This window comes from Hippocampus guttulatus, chromosome 2 (genome assembly GCF_054856545.1).
Source record: "Hippocampus guttulatus isolate MCC_2025c chromosome 2, RoL_Hgut_1.0, whole genome shotgun sequence".
In the NCBI taxonomy this organism is placed as follows: domain Eukaryota; kingdom Metazoa; phylum Chordata; class Actinopteri; order Syngnathiformes; family Syngnathidae; genus Hippocampus; species Hippocampus guttulatus.
The window spans coordinates 23,770,834-23,789,351 of NC_141262.1; the positions used below are offsets into that span (position 1 = coordinate 23,770,834).

Below are 18,518 nucleotides of genomic sequence, written 5' to 3' on the forward strand. Positions count from 1 at the left end.
GCATTTTTCAGCAATTGTCATGCACTTTGTTTGGTTAAAAATGTAAAGATGTGGCTTTCATACAGCAACAACAAAATCAGTGGCCGTTTGGACTTTTTATTAGCTTGTTCCCTGTCCCCCCCATCCCGTAGTTCCAAAATCCTATCTGCGCCCCTGCCCTTAAGCATCATAGGTCTAGTTTAGTAAAATGTAATAAGGATTTAGCATGGCAAATGACACCAAGAATGACAAAAAAAACTGTGTCGTCACCATGACGCCCCTCTACCCCTCCCCGGCCCACCCTCAGCTCCAATCACGTGTCATGTTCCCGTGTCCCAACTGGAGCACTTGGGAGTTACATAATGCGATTTGGCAGGCCGCGACAACACTCGGATGCATCCGCGGTGTGTCGAAACCACGAACCTGCTGCGAGATGCTGTAGCGTGTCACTCCACTTTAAGGTTAGGAGACGGAGCGGAATGCCAATGAATCTTATCGTCTTCTGTTATGTAAGAGAAACGCCGGTGGGGGCACAAGTGGCAGAAATGGGCCGGGTCAGAAGCGTGATAGGCTGGTCCTTCTGAAGGTGAAAACGATGTCCTTCCCAAATATTTATGTAAGCTTTTGTTAAATTGTTAATTATTATCATTTTATGTTTGAACATTACAGTATTGTCTTTGATGTTAAAGTTACCTAAATTATCTTCTCTTTAATAATTTCTTAAAGATGTTTATGTTGAGAGCGTCTGATTGGCTGAAGGAAGCAGGAAGTGTTTTAGTAGCCGAAAGAAGGAGTTGTGTCCTCGAATGTGCTGTGGTGCAGACATCTTTTCCCCCCCTTTTAATTAAACTGCATTCAAAGCATTCCGTCTCTCCTTTTGCCCATTCTTAAAGTAGAGCTAAGATAAGATAAGAACACCTTTATTAGTCTCGCAATGGAGAAATTCCCAATTCACAGCAGCAGTTACAAAAGGGAAAGAAGTAGAACAACAAAATATAGGAGCTGCTGGAAAGGCAGCCACTCTCGCGGCGCCATTTTGAAGTCAAAATAACAAAAATAACACAACACAACACATAGGACACAGACAGTCGTGCAATCTTCACCATTTTTCTGCATACACTTTGTTGTCTGAAGCAGTTACAGATGAAAGAGGAGAGGATCAAAGTGTCCTTTCACCAGTGGGTCAGAGACGTCATGCTCAGAATGTGCACACGTCTGCTACAAGCTAAGATCCACTGAAAACAACGAACCCCTCAACTTACACTTATAATTTCCTGTATTCACAGTTAAAACCATAAATATAGCACAAACTGTGATCCCAAAGCAGGTTAACATTCTTTCAAATTCATCTGACGTTACGTTGGAAAAGAAATGGCTTACGGGTGATTTAATTTAATTTCCCGAGATACATAACACAAACATGAAGGTAGTGGCTCGCCAATGTCCCAGTAGCGTTTGTCGTAATAATTACAGCTGTGCTAAAGAAAAAAAAAAAGAACAAAATAGCTCAGTCGTGTTTTTCTTTTAAATTTTGTTCCCATCTAATATCCTTTGACCGCACGCTGACCACAGGTTCCCGCTGAAGAAGCTCATTTCCTTTGTGGGGAGCTGCTTGATGTGTTTAGTGTTACCATGGTGACCCTCCTGCACAGCAGACGAGACAATAATGAAACCTCTTAATATGCCGCCCGGAAGACATCTCTCGCAGAGCCACCGAAAGGCAGAAAGTTGGTTGGAAGAGTGTCTTACTTTATTTTATTTTTTTTTCTTAGCCGAGTGACAGGCGATAGAAAAGGCTTCTCAGGCAGTCCTCGTGAGTAAGCTAAAAAGAACAACACTAAGAATGCCGTCAAAGTGACGAGCTGAAGCCGGCGTGAAGGAGGCAGAGGGGAGGTGTAGGTGTTACATTGATTGGCGCCAGGGAAAAGCATCTGCTTGGTCGCCTCTATTGTTTCCCAAACAAGAATACTTGTGTGAGCAGCAAAGAAACGGTTGCGTAAGAAACATTTGGCGTTGTCTCTTTTTTTCCCACTACCATTGTCTTTTTTTTTCCTGCATTAAAGAACCGTGATCTGCCTCCCCCCACCCCCAAACCATTTTTCTTCAAAGCTCCCTTCATTTCATTTCTTTTCTGCAGGCAATTGAGAGTTACAACACGTGGGCAGGGAACATAGGGCTAGTGGTGCGGATATGGAAAATGAATCCAGCCGAGAGGGGCCCAGGTGTTGTCATGACTCAAGTGGCATTGAAAGATGGCGAATCGCAACAACGGACAATTTAAAATCACAGCTCGAGAGCAACTTTTTTTTTTTTTTTACACCACCGACCAATGTCTTGCCAAGTTTTAATATCATTTCATGTATTTTTAATTGACGGCACCATGACGCTGAGTGTAATTTGTCTCACACACCAGCTGCTTCCATCTTAGGGCGATGGGTGACAGTGACGGCCCAAGTCCAATGTAGTCCCGCACGAAACAAAAATAAATTACCGTATTTTCCGCACTAAAAGGCGCACTGGATTATGAGGCGCACCTTCAATGAATGGCCTATTTTGTATTTTTTTTTTCATATATTGCACGCACTGGACTATAAGGCGCAATCTACAATGCATCCACTAGATAAAGCTACAGGTGCGTCTTTATCCGTCTCCGTGCCTTCTCTTCTTCAGTTAGACTCGAGAGGCGTTCATGACCGCCTCCAAAAAACGTACATTAATGATTACTTCAATGAAACTACGAAAGTTGAAAGTACAGTAATGCATCAAAACAGAAAAATCACAAAATAAATTCTGTAGCCCCCCGACAGAATACATTTTGTTATTTCCTTGAGCAAAGCTGCAACAGAACTATCAGATGTCGGTAAATTGGTGGAGACTGGACTGTCTCAGAAGTGTTTTGTTATTTATTCCTTTGTTGTGTACTGTATTCACAAACGAGGAAATCACAAAATAAATTCTATAGCCCCACTACAGAATTTATTTTGTGATTTCCTCGCTTTTCCGAGGCGGTCATGACCGCCTCTCGAGTCGAACGGAAGAAGAGAAGGCACGGAGACGGACAAAGACGTATCTGTATTTGTTGAGACTGTGAAAACCATGAATAAAGTGTGCGTTTTCAAAACAACAACACCACAGCTCTCCTTTTTTCGGAGCTGCAACAAAACCTTATTTAATAAAGCAGCGACACAGTTCACTGAACCAACAGCAAGTTATAACATTGTAAGCGTGTCTCCAGCAAGGAGCCATCTTGGGATCGACATATTACCGTAATGACCATACACAAGGCGCACCGTGAGCTTTTAAGAAAATGGAAGACTTTTCGGTGCGCCTTATAGTGCGGAAAATACGGTATTGGAAAGAGAAGTGGGTATCTGGCAGTTTTGAGGGGTTCACGGCCACATTTGAAAACCTTTCGTGACATTCATTCATTCATGAGCTAGCAACCGTCGCACACAGTATTGATGTGGGAGGATCGACCAAAAACACCCATTTTAATTCGGACTCCTGATATTGTCTCCGAAATGTACAGCTGCTTTCTTTTTCTTGGGTTTCGTAGCTCCGTCTTCCATCACATCATTTGGCCTTTTTTTCCCTTTTCCAAACAAGGTCGTCAAAAGCGATAGCATGTTATCCAGGTCACTGGTAGGGTGGCGCGGCGAGTCACAAGGCAGAGATACGGTCCTCGTTTGGTAGTGAGGACACACCCGGCTCACGGGTGAGCGAATGGCGAAGGCGAAGGCCTTGTCGTGAAGGAGACACGGACAATGATGGCGGCGCAAACGTGGCGGTGAAACAAATTAGACGGCTAGCCGTTTGTGCTTTGCATGCAAAATGTCTTGTTTTTCTGCAATCTGTTATGATGGGGAAAGTGCAACCAGCTCGCCAGCGCCTGGAATATTTCAGTCACAGCTCAATCCCACACAGGGTTCATCGAGTCACTGCTCTTTCAAGTCCAACTAGCTAATTAATCAAGCTGCCAATCACATGTGAAACGCCGGGCTGTTTTCCATACTCTTCGCCGTTTCAAATGTGTATTTATTTGTTTATTTTGCATTTGCCTCGCTGAGCACGATGCTCTTGTTTACATTGTATTCACATCGGGAAACCCGACAGTTGCCTGCGCTACACAGAACAAGCGTGTAGCTTGGCTTTCTTATTGGCTGGTAAAAGTTCTTCGGACTAAAGATGCCCCATGAAAACAACAAAATGCTTGACCGTTGTGGGGGGATGTCGACGTGCTAACTTCAGAAGGTTCCGAGCTGGTCTTTCGATGCCATTTTCCGCTGCACTCGCCGGGATCTTCTCTATCCACAAATGATGCCCCCCACCCCCCTGTCGACTGCTTTTACCGAGCGACTTTTATTAATTAAATACGGTGTACTGCCTCTGGATGTGCTTTCCCTTTCCACTATTCCCAGACACTAATAATTACATTGGCATTTAGCGCCACGATAAGCCGACCCCTTTGGCCTTTCTGAAATGTTCCCTGGGCTAGGGAGTAAAATATATACACCCCAGCACCGCGGCGTATATTGATCCATCAGCCTTGCCTTCTTGGTATTATCCGAAGAAAGACAGAGGCAACGTAGGCCTAGCACTTAAAATAAATAACATAAAAAAAAACAACTCATTAATGGCTAACATTGAGCTTTTTTTGGACTGAAGAAAGGGCAGAAATAGAATGACTTTACTGAAGAAAGTGCACTCTATGCTAAATTGAATACATTGTTCAATGTCTTGTTCAAAACCTTTTTTTTTTTTCGTAATTAGATCGCGTAAACGCTTGTGTTACAATTCTGGCCTCGTGACTCCGCCCTGAAGAACCTGAAAACCACACCTAACTGTACTGCTTGGTGAAAGCGTGGCCTTATAATAAAAACGATGAGATACGTTTTCTTCGGTGGTTCTGCCTCTGCATGTTTGTGGGGGTGGTAGTATTGTCCACTTTATTTTCCTTTTTTTTTTTTTGTGTGGGTTTGTGGTAATAAAATGTCTGCTTTGCACACATTTGCAAGGTGATACATTTGATAGCGCTCCAATGGCAACCAATATTATCTTCTTAGTAGGTGGCCAGACAGTATTGGTACTGTAGCAGCATGCCGGGTCTGTTGAACATTTCACAGTACCATATTGGCCCGCATATAAGACGGTGTTTTTTGCATTGAAATAAGACTGAAAAAGTGGGGGTCATCTTATATTTGGGGTCTAGACATTATACCCATTCACGACGCTAGATGGCGCCAGATATCATTGAAGCGAATGCTGAACTTGACTCCCCGGGCCAAAGCGAACCCCTGTCCCGAAGAAAAAAAAATAAAAATAGCGGTAAGAAAGAAAAGAGGAAAATAATAGAAGAGATAACAGAAAATGGAGAAACGTAGTGACAATCTGGAGAAAAGTGGGTCGAAGATCGGCCAGGTTAACCGGCAGTTGAGGAGAAGTTATGATGTAATTTACATTTCAAAAACCAAAAGTATATTGTTATAATCATTTGTTTCAGATGTACTGTAATTATTTTCTGTATAAAAATTAAATTTGTGTTCAAAAAGTCTTTTTTTCAAGCATGAGTCTTGAAAAAGTGGGGGTTGTCTTATAATCAGGGCCGTCTTATGTTTTCGTCCCAATACGGTATTTCACTCTACTCTCACTTCCTGTTGCCAATCGTTACGTGAAATTTTATATTCAATATTGGTTTCTACACATCAGGAAAGAGCAATCAATTATCGTCTGCAAAGTAGGTAGCAAAAGAACGTCATGCATGACCCGCCAAGGATCGATAAAAAAAAACGCCATTGCTGTTAAAACAGTTGACGTTCAACATGTGCATTGCATCGTGATGTAGGATTAAGGTTCGGAACACGTTGAAATGTTGACATTAAATTTTTACATTGCAGCGATGTTCAAACTTTCTCAGTTTGATTCATCGGCGCATCTTTTGAAAGCTTGTTTTCCTCCTCCTCCTGCCTGAAAATAAAAACGGTCCAAGGCCTCTCCTGCCGTCTTCGGGGAACGCGGCGGCGGCGAGCGTGAGATAGCATCCTTTCATTTCCGCTAGCCCCATTAAAAAGATGGGATTCAAGCGAAGACGAAAGTAAGGCCTATCGCTGGCAGCCGAAACCGATTGAGTCCCTTTGCTCAGGACCTGCTCGAATAAACCCGCGGCGATAAGCGAGCAGTCATTTCCATAGACAAAAAGCACTGCCTACAGATTAGATAGCACCGTCCGCCTGCCTTATCTTGCCGTTGCTTCATCATAGAAGGGGAGTTAATCGGGAAACCGCTGTCTCTCATCCTTTCATTAAAGCAAAACAAAACTTAAAAAAAAAAAAGAAGCACACAGATATGACGGTGAACCATCAGTTATTCACGGTATGCTATTTACAAATACACCTATTTGCTTTTTGTCTGTTGAACCTCTCCTCGGCTATTTGCTAAAAAAAACCTCACCTTTTAGTGTTTTTTTTTTTTCTTCTTTAACACCGTAACACTGACAGGTGTACAACGACAGTGAAGCTCAACAGCTGGCAAATCATAGCTAGTGATATGCATGAATGACGAAATGTCTATGACTAATCACTGAGCGTATATCGCTCATTCCTAAAAACAAACATTTTGAATCACAGGAACGAGAGCAAAATCCACCCAATTCGCGTGTGTGTATTCATTGTGGAAAACTGTCGACAGTGGGAAATATGTCAGCTTGCCTGTTGCTGTCACACGTCGAGGTCATGCCAGTTGGCATCCCCGTGATGTGCGATCTGCGGCTCAAAAGTCATTTACAAATGCCTAATATGTATACTGTGTGTGTGTGTGTGTGTGTGTGTAAAAATTATATATATATATATATATATATATATATATATATATATATATATTAGTGTGGCTGACTGGTTAGTATGCCCGCCTTGCAGTGCAGTGGTGCAGGCTTCGATTCCGGCCCAGCCTACCTGTGTGGAGTTTGCATGTTCTCCCCATGCCTTCGTGGGTTTTCTCCGGGTACTCTGGTTTCCTCCCCACATTCCAAAAACATGCATGGCAGGTTGATTGGGCACTCCAAATTGTCCCTAGGTGTGATTGTGAGCGCCAATGGTTGGTTGTCTCTTTGTGCCCTGCGATTGGCTGACAGGCAGTTGAGGGTGTATCCCGCCTACTGCCCGAAGACTGCTGGAAGAGGCTCCAGCACACCCCGCGACCCCTGTGACGAGAAGCGGATTAGAAAATGGAAGAAAATGGAAGTTACTGGAGAAAAACAGCAGAAGAAAAGCAAGTACTAGATGAAGTGGTGGCTTCTTTTGCGAGCTGTCGCATCTGCTCCTCCCGTTCCACTGGTCCTAACAATTCTCCAAGAGAATGCATTTAGTGTGAACGTTGGTTTGTGTATTTTCTTTCCTTTTTTGGGGCGAGGGGGGGGCATGTTTATCGCGGCTGCATATTATCCTGCTCCAGCTGCTGCGAGAAGACAAGTCCAGGTATTTATGGTGAGGATAAAAAGTGTGTGCATTCCCTGTCACCCTACCACAACAGTGCAAGATTTACAACAACAGCAAAAAAAAAGGAATGTTCAATTTGTATCGGCGGCCCGTCTGTTTTGTATGCTTCCCAATGGATTTTGCACTGTGTGTGTGTGTGTGTGTGTGTGTATGTGCGCACACAGAGCCCGCCTGTGCTGAAACACCAGCAACAGATAACAGATGGTCCCCCCGCATTAGAAGTGTTTTATTTCCCCGCGGAAGCCAGATATGTCAGGAGTAAGCATGTGCAACATTAGTCATTTGGAATATTCATGCCCCCGCCGTCCAACGGTTTTGGCTTCCGACACCAAAATTCCGCCAGACTGCATTTCTTTTAAGTAAGAGTGAGGGGAGGTGGTGGGGGTGCAGAGGAGTGTAGCTTTGACAGCCATCATATCCAAATAATAGTTGATGTGCTATCACATGTGCACGTTAAAAGACCATTCATCGAATATCTCAAATTATTCAAATATACTGTACGTTCGAAGCAAAATCTCTGCCTGAAAGCTTTGGGAAAGTTTGGGATCATTCCGAAAAAAAATGAATATGCTAAAAGAAGAATTGGCACAACACAACATCGTTCAACTGGCTAACGGTTAGCCTGCTAACAGCCGGGCGCTAACCTGTGTGAACAACAGCCAAAATACACAATCAGTCGCTGACACCCACGTCACTCACGAGGTCAAGCCGCACACACTTTTTGTCAAGGGGTACGACATTATTAAATGTAAGTGGACAAATTTACCTGCTGCTCACATGTCGCAAAATCCAGTTTAATCTGGTTTATCGATGACTAAATATATTTGAAATATGCAGCTTTACCTAAATATAACATTTAAAGAAGTGAGTCAGGAAATTATACGTTAATATGAGCTCCAACTACTGTGTAAAATAATGAAGAAAGAAAAACAAATTTCATGTTTGTGTTAGTTTGATCATTTGAACCTAAACTACCCATCCTCCACACTGTCACAGTGAAGTTGTTTGAAGACAATGTCAAAATATATTAACAGTAGTTTTTTTTTGTTTGTTTGTTTCTTTTTTTAAATGTTTAACAGATAAAATGAGTGAAGTGACTGACACATCTCCAGCAGCGTCTGCCTAATGCGGGTGGAAAGCTCAAGCGCGGAGACTGGCAAGAGTAAGTCAAGTCGACACGTTGTGGCAGGCGATACACTCTGAGATAGCTGTCGCTGGCCCTGCAGCAAGCACACGCATGCGTAGCTTCATATACACACAAACACACACACACACACACACGCCCGCACAGGCATCATAGCACTGTACCTGCAAAGTCCAACGGGATGGGAACGGTATTTCTCAAGCTGACTTTAACTTCCTTGTCAAAGCCATCTATGACCACCAACTTAAAACTGATGAGCATTTTGCATTGCTTATCAAAAACGTTTGCAATTGCGGATAGACAAAACCACTCTTCCTGACGCGGAGCTTACAAAGTCGCCACGGGCGTTGCTTCGCGGAGTCGCGCCGGCCCTTTAAATAAAATGACAAGAAAAAGCCAGAGACATCGGGCAGTGCCTAACCCCAACAAAAGCAGCCTCAACCTGATGGCAATTATCTCCGCGTCCACTGGCTAATTATAATGAAGGATGACAGGTGCCCGAAACAATTTCAAGTGCCCGTGAGCTTCTGCGTGTGGTTGTCTCTGTTCTGATGAAGATAAAGATAGCCCGACCGACCAGTCTCTTCGAAGCAACGTCTTGCTTTGGAATGAAGATGCTGCACCAGCGAGCCATTTCGAACAACAACCCAAAATGGTTCCTATCTTGTGGTTTTATTGGGTCAGAACAACGCTCAGAACATACTAGTCCTGTCCTAAAGGCTTGGTGCTGACTCACAGTCAAACTTCCGCTACTGGTCTCCCAGTCAGCAAAATTGGTCTGGCCCAGCTCTGGGGCAGACACGGCACGTACACTCGACCCACATACCTCAATGAATGACGGTCCTGCAGTGGCCCACGTCTGGCATCCATGATGTGGGCCACATTCGGCCCAGATCTGAGCCGCATTGTAAAACCATATTTGGCCCTACTCCGGCCCGACGCTGGGCCAGAACTGGTTCCTGATATCAGCCTGAATTCAACCTCAACTAAGCCACATCTTTCATGAGCCATATCTGACCCACATTAAAAAAAAAGTCTCAAAAACGACTGTTATAAAAATATGTTTATTGTCATAATTTGTGAACCTCACATATAACTCCACATACACTGGAAAAAACTTTTCTTTATTTAACAGTGAACACAAAGTCCAACTTGGGATGCAGCTTACTCTTGAACGGTATTTTTCTGTCCATCTAATTGTTGCGCTCTCCATGTCCTCTTTTCTTCTCATGCTCTCCTTCCTGTCACCATCCCGATCAGGAGCCAGATGTAGCCATCTTTTGATTGTGACATCAATTTCCTGGTCTGAGGCCCAAGATGTTCGGCTGTTAGGTCTCACAGCGGCTGTAAGAACTGTAAGAAAACAAGAATGGACAGTGTGTTAGGAAAACAAACATTTGTACATGTCATGAACAATGAATAGTCAGTAAAAATAACCCCTGAAATTTCTTATAATAAGAATAATAATACATTTCATTTATAAGCGTCTTTCAAGACACTCAAGGACACTTTACAACCAAAACTAAACGAGGTATGAGGCTGTGGGGCGGAATATTTTCCACCAAAAACTAAACGTGAATAACGTAACTTAAATAGTTTATACTGAAATTGAATTACGTGAATTGAAAGTCAGTGGCTCGGATAATGGATGGATTTGTATATGATGGATTGATTATTTTTAGTCATCATACATTTGCTTATTATTAGGTTGATTGATTGATTGATTATGCTTGCAAAGAAGAACGCAAATGCTTGCAATCATTAATTGACTATGCCTGCAATGAAGAACGCTTCTGCTTTTAATAAAGATATATTCTTTATTATGTACTCACATTTATAATCCTTTTTATCCATTATATAGTCACATTTAGACTCAAGAATGCTTAGTGCACTATGTGGAAGTTTTGGGACGCAGCCACCTTTCTGAGGACGTGGTTGGGAAGAGATAAGTGTTAAGACTAAACAGTGAGCAAGGTTGGACAGTGAATGGAGCCATTTACACCACCTGCAACGTGATGTTTTTGTAACAATTGCACACATGTACCTAATTTACACTCACATACACACACATAGTCAAACAAGTTCAGTGTGTGTTCAACAGCCCCCACCCTTTAGGTTGGACACACCTATGTAGAAGATTTCCCAATAAATGAGGAGGTGAAGGGGGAGATCGTTAGGGTGACGTGCCGAGAACTGAAACCGAACGCTTCTCCTCGTTCCCTCCTGGTACCAGAATTGAGTCTCCTGTCTCCTCCTTGTGTTTTATTCCTGAGTGTCAAATTGGACAAACCTGACAGTATATTTTACTCTGAATCATATTGAGTAACTGAATCTGAATTGTACAATCTGAATTTGAAACGATAGACTTTTTTTTCTTTGAAACTGTATTTGATCCTCACTGAAAATTAAATTCTGTTTATTTTCATATTCAGTCTTACAAATACAAAACGACGTTTTTTTCAACATCAGATTTTGTTTTTGAATTGAGGTACTAAGTTTTAAATGAACTTTATGGTCAAGTATGAAGTATCCGGTTTGTATTGCAGCAAACGGAATAAAAAATTAATTTCACTGTATTTCAGTGCAGAAAGGGTTCTTTTTGGCAGCACCTCTGACTGTTCAATCATCTACATTTTCACAAGTGATGTGTCGGTCGCGAACGAGCCGGTACAAAGAGCCAGCTCTTTGAAGTGAATGATGAGCCGTTATTAGACGAAAAAAACGACCATGGATAGTAAGGCGTTTTTAGACCAAAAAAGAACACCATGTGTAGTAAGGCGTTTTTAGACGAAAAAACCGACCATGAGTAGTAAAGCCTTTTAACAAAAAAAACCCCCCGACCATGTACAGTAAGGTGTTTTTAGCCGAAAAAAACGACCATGTATAGTAAGGCGTTTTTCAACGAAAAAGATGACCATGTATAGTAAGGCGTTTTTAGCCGAAAAAAAATGACCATGTATAGTAAGCCGTTTTTCGCTGAAAAAAAACGACCATGTTTAGTAAGGCGTTTTTAGCCGAAAAAACCCGACCATGTATAGTAAGGCGTTTTTAGCCGAAAAAGATGACCATGTATAGTAAGGCGTTTTGAGACGAAAAAAAAAACGACCACGTATAGTAAGGCGTTTTTAGCCGAAAAAAAAGGACCACATATAGTAAGGTGTTTTTAGCCGAAAAAAACGACCACGTATAGTAAGGCGCTTTTAGCCGAAATAAAATGACCATGTATATATAGTAAGCCGTTTTTCGCCGAAAAAAAACCGACCATGTTTAGTAAGGCGTTTTTAGCCGAAAGAAAACCGACCATGTATAGTAAGGCGTTTTTCAAGGAAAAAAAACAACCATGTATAGTAAGGCGTTTTTAGCCGAAAAAAACAACCATGTATAGAAAGGCATTTTTAGCTGAAAAAGATGACCATGTATAGTAAGGCGTTTTGAGCCGAAAAAAAAGGACCACGTATAGTAAAGTGTTTTTTTTTAGTAAGGCGTTTTTAGATGAAAAAACCGACCATGAGTAGTAAAGCGTTTTAACAACAAAAAAAAACCGACCATGTACAGTAAGGCGTTTTGAGCTGAAAAAAACGACCATGTATAGAGTCATGATGTCGAAAGACAAATATTAAAAATTCTGTTTCTTTGTGGATTTTGGATGGAAGAAAGGTGCACATTTCTTTCCATCCAAAACTGTTGTACATAATGCACTTTGTAGAACACTAATTGTTTCAGATGAGGTACCGTATTTTCACGTCTATAAGGCGCCATTAAAAGTCAAAAATTTTCTCCAAAATGGACAGGACGCCTTATGATGCGGAGCGTCTTGTCTATGCGCTGAGTTCCAAAACCTGACTGACAGCCGACACGTTGTTTATATAGAGAAAAGGCGGAAGTGACTGTGGACAGGCATGCGGCAAAGAAGTCGGCCAATCAGTGAAGGGTGGGCGTGTATATATATACACATATGGAGAGCGAGAGAGAGAAAAGGCAGATGTGAGTGAGGACAGGCATGCGGGGAAGCAGTCCGCCAATGTGTGAAGGGTGGGCGTGTAAGTGGACGCTAAAGGTGCGCCACAAGCAGGTACCAACACCTGTATAGAGTGTGGCTATGTGCATTGTTGCAAAACAACTTCGGTTTTGGTTTCTAAGAACCCCCGAAAATAAATTCTACAAAGAGACACGCCTACGAAGCTCAGTTCAAACTTAAAGCCATCGGTTATGCTTTTGGCATGCGTGCCCATCTCACAGCAGCGGTGAAAAACCAAGTCAAGCAAATGAACTCTTAGCTTGCCGTTATTCCCGGAGGCTTGACTAAAGAACTCCAACCGCTGGACATCGGCATCAACCGGGCGTTCAAAGTAAAGTTGCGAATGGCATGGGAACAATGAATGATCGATGGCAAACACAACTTTACAAAGAGTGAGAGGCAGCGCCGGGCGAGTTACGCCACAATTTGCGAATGGATTGTGGCTGCTTGGACGAACGTGTCTGCTTGCACTGTTGTTCGAGTTTTTGGCAAAGCCGGCATCATTTCTGTGGAGCCACATGGCAATGAGAATGACTCTGACAACGAGAGGGAACCTGGCGTTTTTGATGGATTACCGGTACTTGCACAATTGTTCAATTCTGATACAGAAGATGAGGACTTTGATGGATTTCTGGGTGATGATTGATCGAAAAACGTGAGTACATTGTACGATGGCTAAATAAAATACAACGGAACTCAGTTTTCCGTTGCCTTTTTAAAAACGTGTTTTTAGCGTGTATCCGTATGTCTTGGCATGCTACTGTATGCTTCAAGCTAACGTGTTTTTAGCGTGCGCGCATGCATGCCGTATGTTTAAGCTGGCGTATGTTTTACCACTTTAAAATTGCGCCCAATAATACAGTGGTGGGGTTTTTTCGGGTTAAAACGCCTGATTATACATGGTCGTTTTTTTTTTTTTCGAAAATCGACTTACTATACAGAGTCATTTTTTTGCGTCTAAAAACGCCTGACTATACATGGTTGTTTTTTTTCCGATAAAAACGCTTTACTATACATGGTCGTTTTTTTCATCTCTAAACGCCTTACTATACATGTTTTTTTTCGGCTAAAAACGCCTTACTATACATGGTCGGTTTTTTCGGCTAAAAACGCCTTAATACACATGGTCGTTTTTTTTTGTTAAAACACCTTCCTATTCATGGTCGTTTTTTTGGTCGAAAAACGCCTTACTATACCTGGTGTTTTTTTGCGGATAAAAACGCTTTACTATACATGGTCGTTTTTTTCCGGTCAAAACACCTTATTATACATGGTCGTTTTTTTCGGGTTAAAACGCCTTACCTAACATGGTTGTTTTTTTCGGTGAAAAACGCACACTTTAAGAATGTTGAAAAGGTTCTACGTTTACCCTTCGACAGCTCAGCTGGTAGAGCGGAGGACTGTAGTGGCGCATACAGACATCCTTAGGTAGCTGGTTCAAATCTGGCTCGAAGGATTGATGACACAGAGGGGAAATTCTCATTCTTGCTCTTCTGCATTCACTTTATAAAGCCTTTAGGCACTTCTTAAATCTGGTACTTGTACCCTTCGATAGCTCAGCTGGTAGAGCGGAGGACTGTAGTGGCGCATATAGACATCCTTAGGTCGCTGGCTCGAAGGATTGATGACACAGAGGCAAAAAATGCCTTAATATACATGATTGCTTTTTTTCGTCTAAAAATGCCTTACTCGACACGGTCGTTTTATTCAGCTAAAAACGCCTTACTATACATGGTCGATTTTTTCGGGTTAAAACGCCTTACAATACATGGTATTTTTTTTCGTCTAAAAACGCCTGACTATACACATGGTGGGTTTTTTCGAGTTAAAACGCCTTACTATACATGGCCGTTTTTTTCGGCTAAAAATGGCTTACAATAGATGGTCATTTTTTTCGTTGAAAATCGCCTTACTAAACATGGTCGTTTTATTCGGCTAAAAACGGCTTACAAATACATGGTCGTTTTCTTCGTCAAAAATCGCCTTACTAAACATGGTCGTTTTTTTCGGCTCAAAATGCCTCACTATACATGGTCGTTTTTTCGGCTAAAAATGCCTTACAATAAATACATGGTCGTTTTTTTCGTCGAAAATCGCCTTACCATACGTGGTCGTTTTTTTTCGGCTAAAAACGCCTTACTATCCATGGTTGTTTTTTTCATCTCTAAACGCCTTACTATACATGTTTTTTTCCGGCTAAAAACGCCTTACTATACATGGTCGGTTTTTTCGGCTAAAAACGCCTTAATACACATGGTCGTTTTTTTTAGTTAAAACACCTTCCTATTCATGGTCGTTTTTTTGGTCGAAAAACGCCTTACTATACCTGGTGTTTTTTTGCGTCTAAAAACGCCTTACTATACATGGTTGTTTTTTTCCGGTCAAAACACCTTATTATACATGGTCGTTTTTTTCGGGTTAAAACGCCTTACCTAACATGTTTTTTTTTTCGGTGAAAAACGCACTCTTTAAGAATGTTGAAAAGGTACTACGTTTACCCTTCGATAGCTCAGCTGGTAGAGCGGAGGACTGTAGTGGCGCATACAGACATCCTTAGGTAGCTGGTTCAAATCCGGCTTGAAGGATTGATGACACAGAGGCAAAAAATGCCATAATATACATGATTGCTTTTTTTCGTCTAAAAATTTAATCTAAAAATGCCTTACTCGACACGGTCGTTTTATTCGGCTAAAAACGCCTTACTATACATGGTCGACTTTTTCGGGTTAAAACACCTTACAATACATGGTGTTTTTTTTTGTCTAAAAACGCCTGACTATACACATGGTGGTTTTTTTTCGGGTTAAAACGCCTGACTATACATGGTCGGGTTTTTTTTTTTCGAAAATCGACTTACTATACAGAGTCATTTTTTTTGCGTCTAAAAACGCCTGACTATACATGGTTGGTTTTTTTCGGCTAAAAACGCCTTACTATACTATGTCGTTTGTTTCGGGCTAAAAACGCCTTGCTATACATGGTCGTTTTTTTCCGGCGAAAAACGCCTTACTATACATGGTCGTTTTTTTCGTCTAAAAACGCCTTACTATACATGGTCGGTTTGTTCGGCTAAAAACGCCTTACTACACATGGTCTTTTTTTTTTTTAGTTAAAACGCCTTCCTATTAAACGCCTTACTACTTTTTTTTTCGTCGAAAAACGCCTTACTATACATGGTCGCCTTACTATACATGGTCGTTTTTTTCGGCTAAAAAGACCTTACTCTTCATGGTCGTTTTTTTCGGCTCAAAACACCTTGCTATTGTTGGAGGATGATCAAACAGGGGGAAGCGTGTTGTTGTCGACACGGCGGGATCCCTTGACCGTTCTCCACTTCCCCAGGTCCTCCGCGTGTTCGTTTGATTCGGGCTGAGTTGATGTGCAAAAGTCAGAGGCTGGAAATGGAGAAGTTCTTGCAAGATGTTTTACTGAACGTTCAGGGCACAACACGAATCGATTCGGGCTCCTGTGAGTCTCAGATTTCATCAGGAAGCCCCGAGCAACTACAGTCACACGTACATATAGGCATAGTATGTTAATTATATTAATTAGGGGCGGGCAGTCCTTCCCCTTATGTAAAAATCGGAAACAAAGAAAGTCAAGCAAAGTTCGATTTTGGCATTTTGACAAAGTACAGACCATATCTGTTGGTCCACAAATCTTGAGATTAGGGTTCCTCTTCGAAGGCACTTGACAGCCTTCAGGGACTTTCCCAAGGTGGGAGACGCAAAAGAAAACACTTGGGGGGCTGTTAATCACTCAAGGGGAAATAGGAGCCCAGCTTCACACTACATTCTTTGTTTTAAGTAGCGGATGTTCAGGACAGAGACCTAATAGTCAAAGTCGACCTGTCTATGATACAAAGTTTTAAGCTAAACATATAACATAGGTGATATCTTCACTATACATGGACTTTTTTTTTTTTTAAATTAAAACGCCTTACTATACATGGCCACGCCACCCCCACGGACGGTAATTTGCAGTGCAAAATTGTGCAGGTGGTGGGGGTGGGGGGCTCCGTCTGTTTTCATCGGTTAATGGCCTCGTTCTGGCTGTTACGGCGCGGCATGCGCTGAAATATTGTCCAAATAATGTTCAGAGAGTGGAGGAACACAGTCTGTTCCAAGCGGCGTTTTCATGCCGACAGATGGCATGAAAGTAATCGGAGAAAAAGTTTGCGGAAAAAGCCAACTCTCATGAACATTAAACGCTTCGTTGACTCGCATGGCAGTTGGAAAAAGATGTCGTTTGTTAACCCTGTTGATGCCTCTCAAAGTTTTACGACTGCTGTTTTACTTTGCACGTCTCGTACGGCGGGGGGAGGCCTCTCGGTTTGAGCAGCGCCACTAAAATTGCCTTATTCCTGGAAATAGTTGCCAGCGGTGTTTATGTACTCCAATCAGGGAGTTGTGCAGGCGGCCTTTATTCGGGCCCCGTGACTTCCTCTAAAAATTGCCATATCCATGCAAATATTGGCCCTGGGGGGGTGTGATGTACTCAGATGGGTTAGGCGTCGAAGAACTACTGTGATTTTCGGACTATAAGCCGCGGCTTTGGTCACACGCTTTGGCTTATTTAATGAAGCGGACTACGTAAAGATTTTTCTAACGGCCGCCAGGGATCACTCGAGCATAAAAGGTCAGAGTGAGACAAGTTGATTTATACGTGTCGAGGAAGACGCGATCATCTGTCTCACACTGAAAACAAGCGACCACGAGAGGGCGCATTTGACCTGTGTTTTGGGCTGCACTGCATCCACTAAGGATTACTATGCACCCCCACTCCAAAAAAAAAAAAAACCTCCCGAAAGACATTGTCGTGAACACGAAAGCGTAGATGGTAGAAAGCCTCATGAAGGAATGGCTGACCGAGTGTTCCGGCAAGTCAGGATTTTTTTTCATGTAAAAAAAAAAAATGCATTACTCGACGGCAAACAGTGACTTTGATGATTTTTTATTTTTTTTTTAACAAACCTGTTAGTGCTGTTTTACTGCCGTGGTGCCGCCGCGTTACAGGCACTATTTGGATAGAAAAATTAAGGTACGTTATTAAAACTTTGAAAACGCTTTCTGCGTAACGTCTTTCTTTGTCAATTTCTCACATTACAATGTGGGCGCCTGCGGCTTATAGACAGGTGCGGCTTATGTGCGTACATAATAGTTTTTCCTTTAAAAATGTAGTGGGTGCGCCTTATAATCAGGTGCGCTCTACAATCCGGAAATTATGCTTCTTGTCGTCGGTTTGTGACGTATTTCCCATCTGATCAGCAAATGAATTTCCGCTTCATTTCTTACTCCATTCCCTCAATAGAGATAGATAGAGAACAATTTCTGGTCATGCGCAACCCTGGTGTAGTGTGTACATGACTAACAGACTGAGTGAGTTACAAAGTATTTGCCGACGTGAATTAACGTGATCAAACATTCAATGAATGGATTTGCTTTGGGGTGTTTAATGTTTGCGTTGCTATTCTATTCCAAACCACGCAAGCCATTTTCCCGTCAATAGTGGCCAGTGGCGTTTTGTACTAAGACGAGGGAGGTGTCGATTGTGAGGATGACTTTAGTTGGACTTGAGCGCTTCCATCTTGGTGAAAATGACTTTCGTACGACTTAACTGGTGTATTGTCCCACAATTGGTCAGTTTTTTTCCAATTTATTGGGCCTCACTGTCTAAGCCTGTCGCACCATCGGTCACTTTCATACCCGTCGAGCCGCCCAATCTGCGCCGCTTGACCTTGGATTCCGTTTTCGATTCCTACCCTGATTTTAATTGACTCCCGTCGATGGGCTGCGGTGGAAAAGGTGAGGTCGGCTGTAAACTTCTCACATCCTCCAGTGACTTCCACTCGTTTACCTCTTTCGGCACAGAAACACACCGCCCCCTT

General features: G+C 42.4%; 1 long non-coding RNA gene and 1 other non-coding gene across 2 annotated transcripts; both read left to right on the top strand.

Annotated features, from left to right (window-relative positions):
• The first annotated feature begins 340 nt into the window (after positions 1-340).
• LOC147209126 (uncharacterized) lies at positions 341-10,872 on the top strand. The gene is made up of 3 exons (XR_015100296.1): positions 341-595; positions 6,858-8,631; positions 9,874-10,872. It is a non-coding gene; the product is annotated as an uncharacterized LOC147209126 (long non-coding RNA).
• A 4,257-nt stretch (positions 10,873-15,129) lies between these two features.
• trnay-gua (transfer RNA tyrosine (anticodon GUA)) lies at positions 15,130-15,216 on the top strand. The gene is given in 2 exon segments: positions 15,130-15,166; positions 15,181-15,216. It is a non-coding gene; the product is annotated as a tRNA-Tyr (tRNA).
• Positions 15,217-18,518: the final 3,302 nt, after the last annotated feature.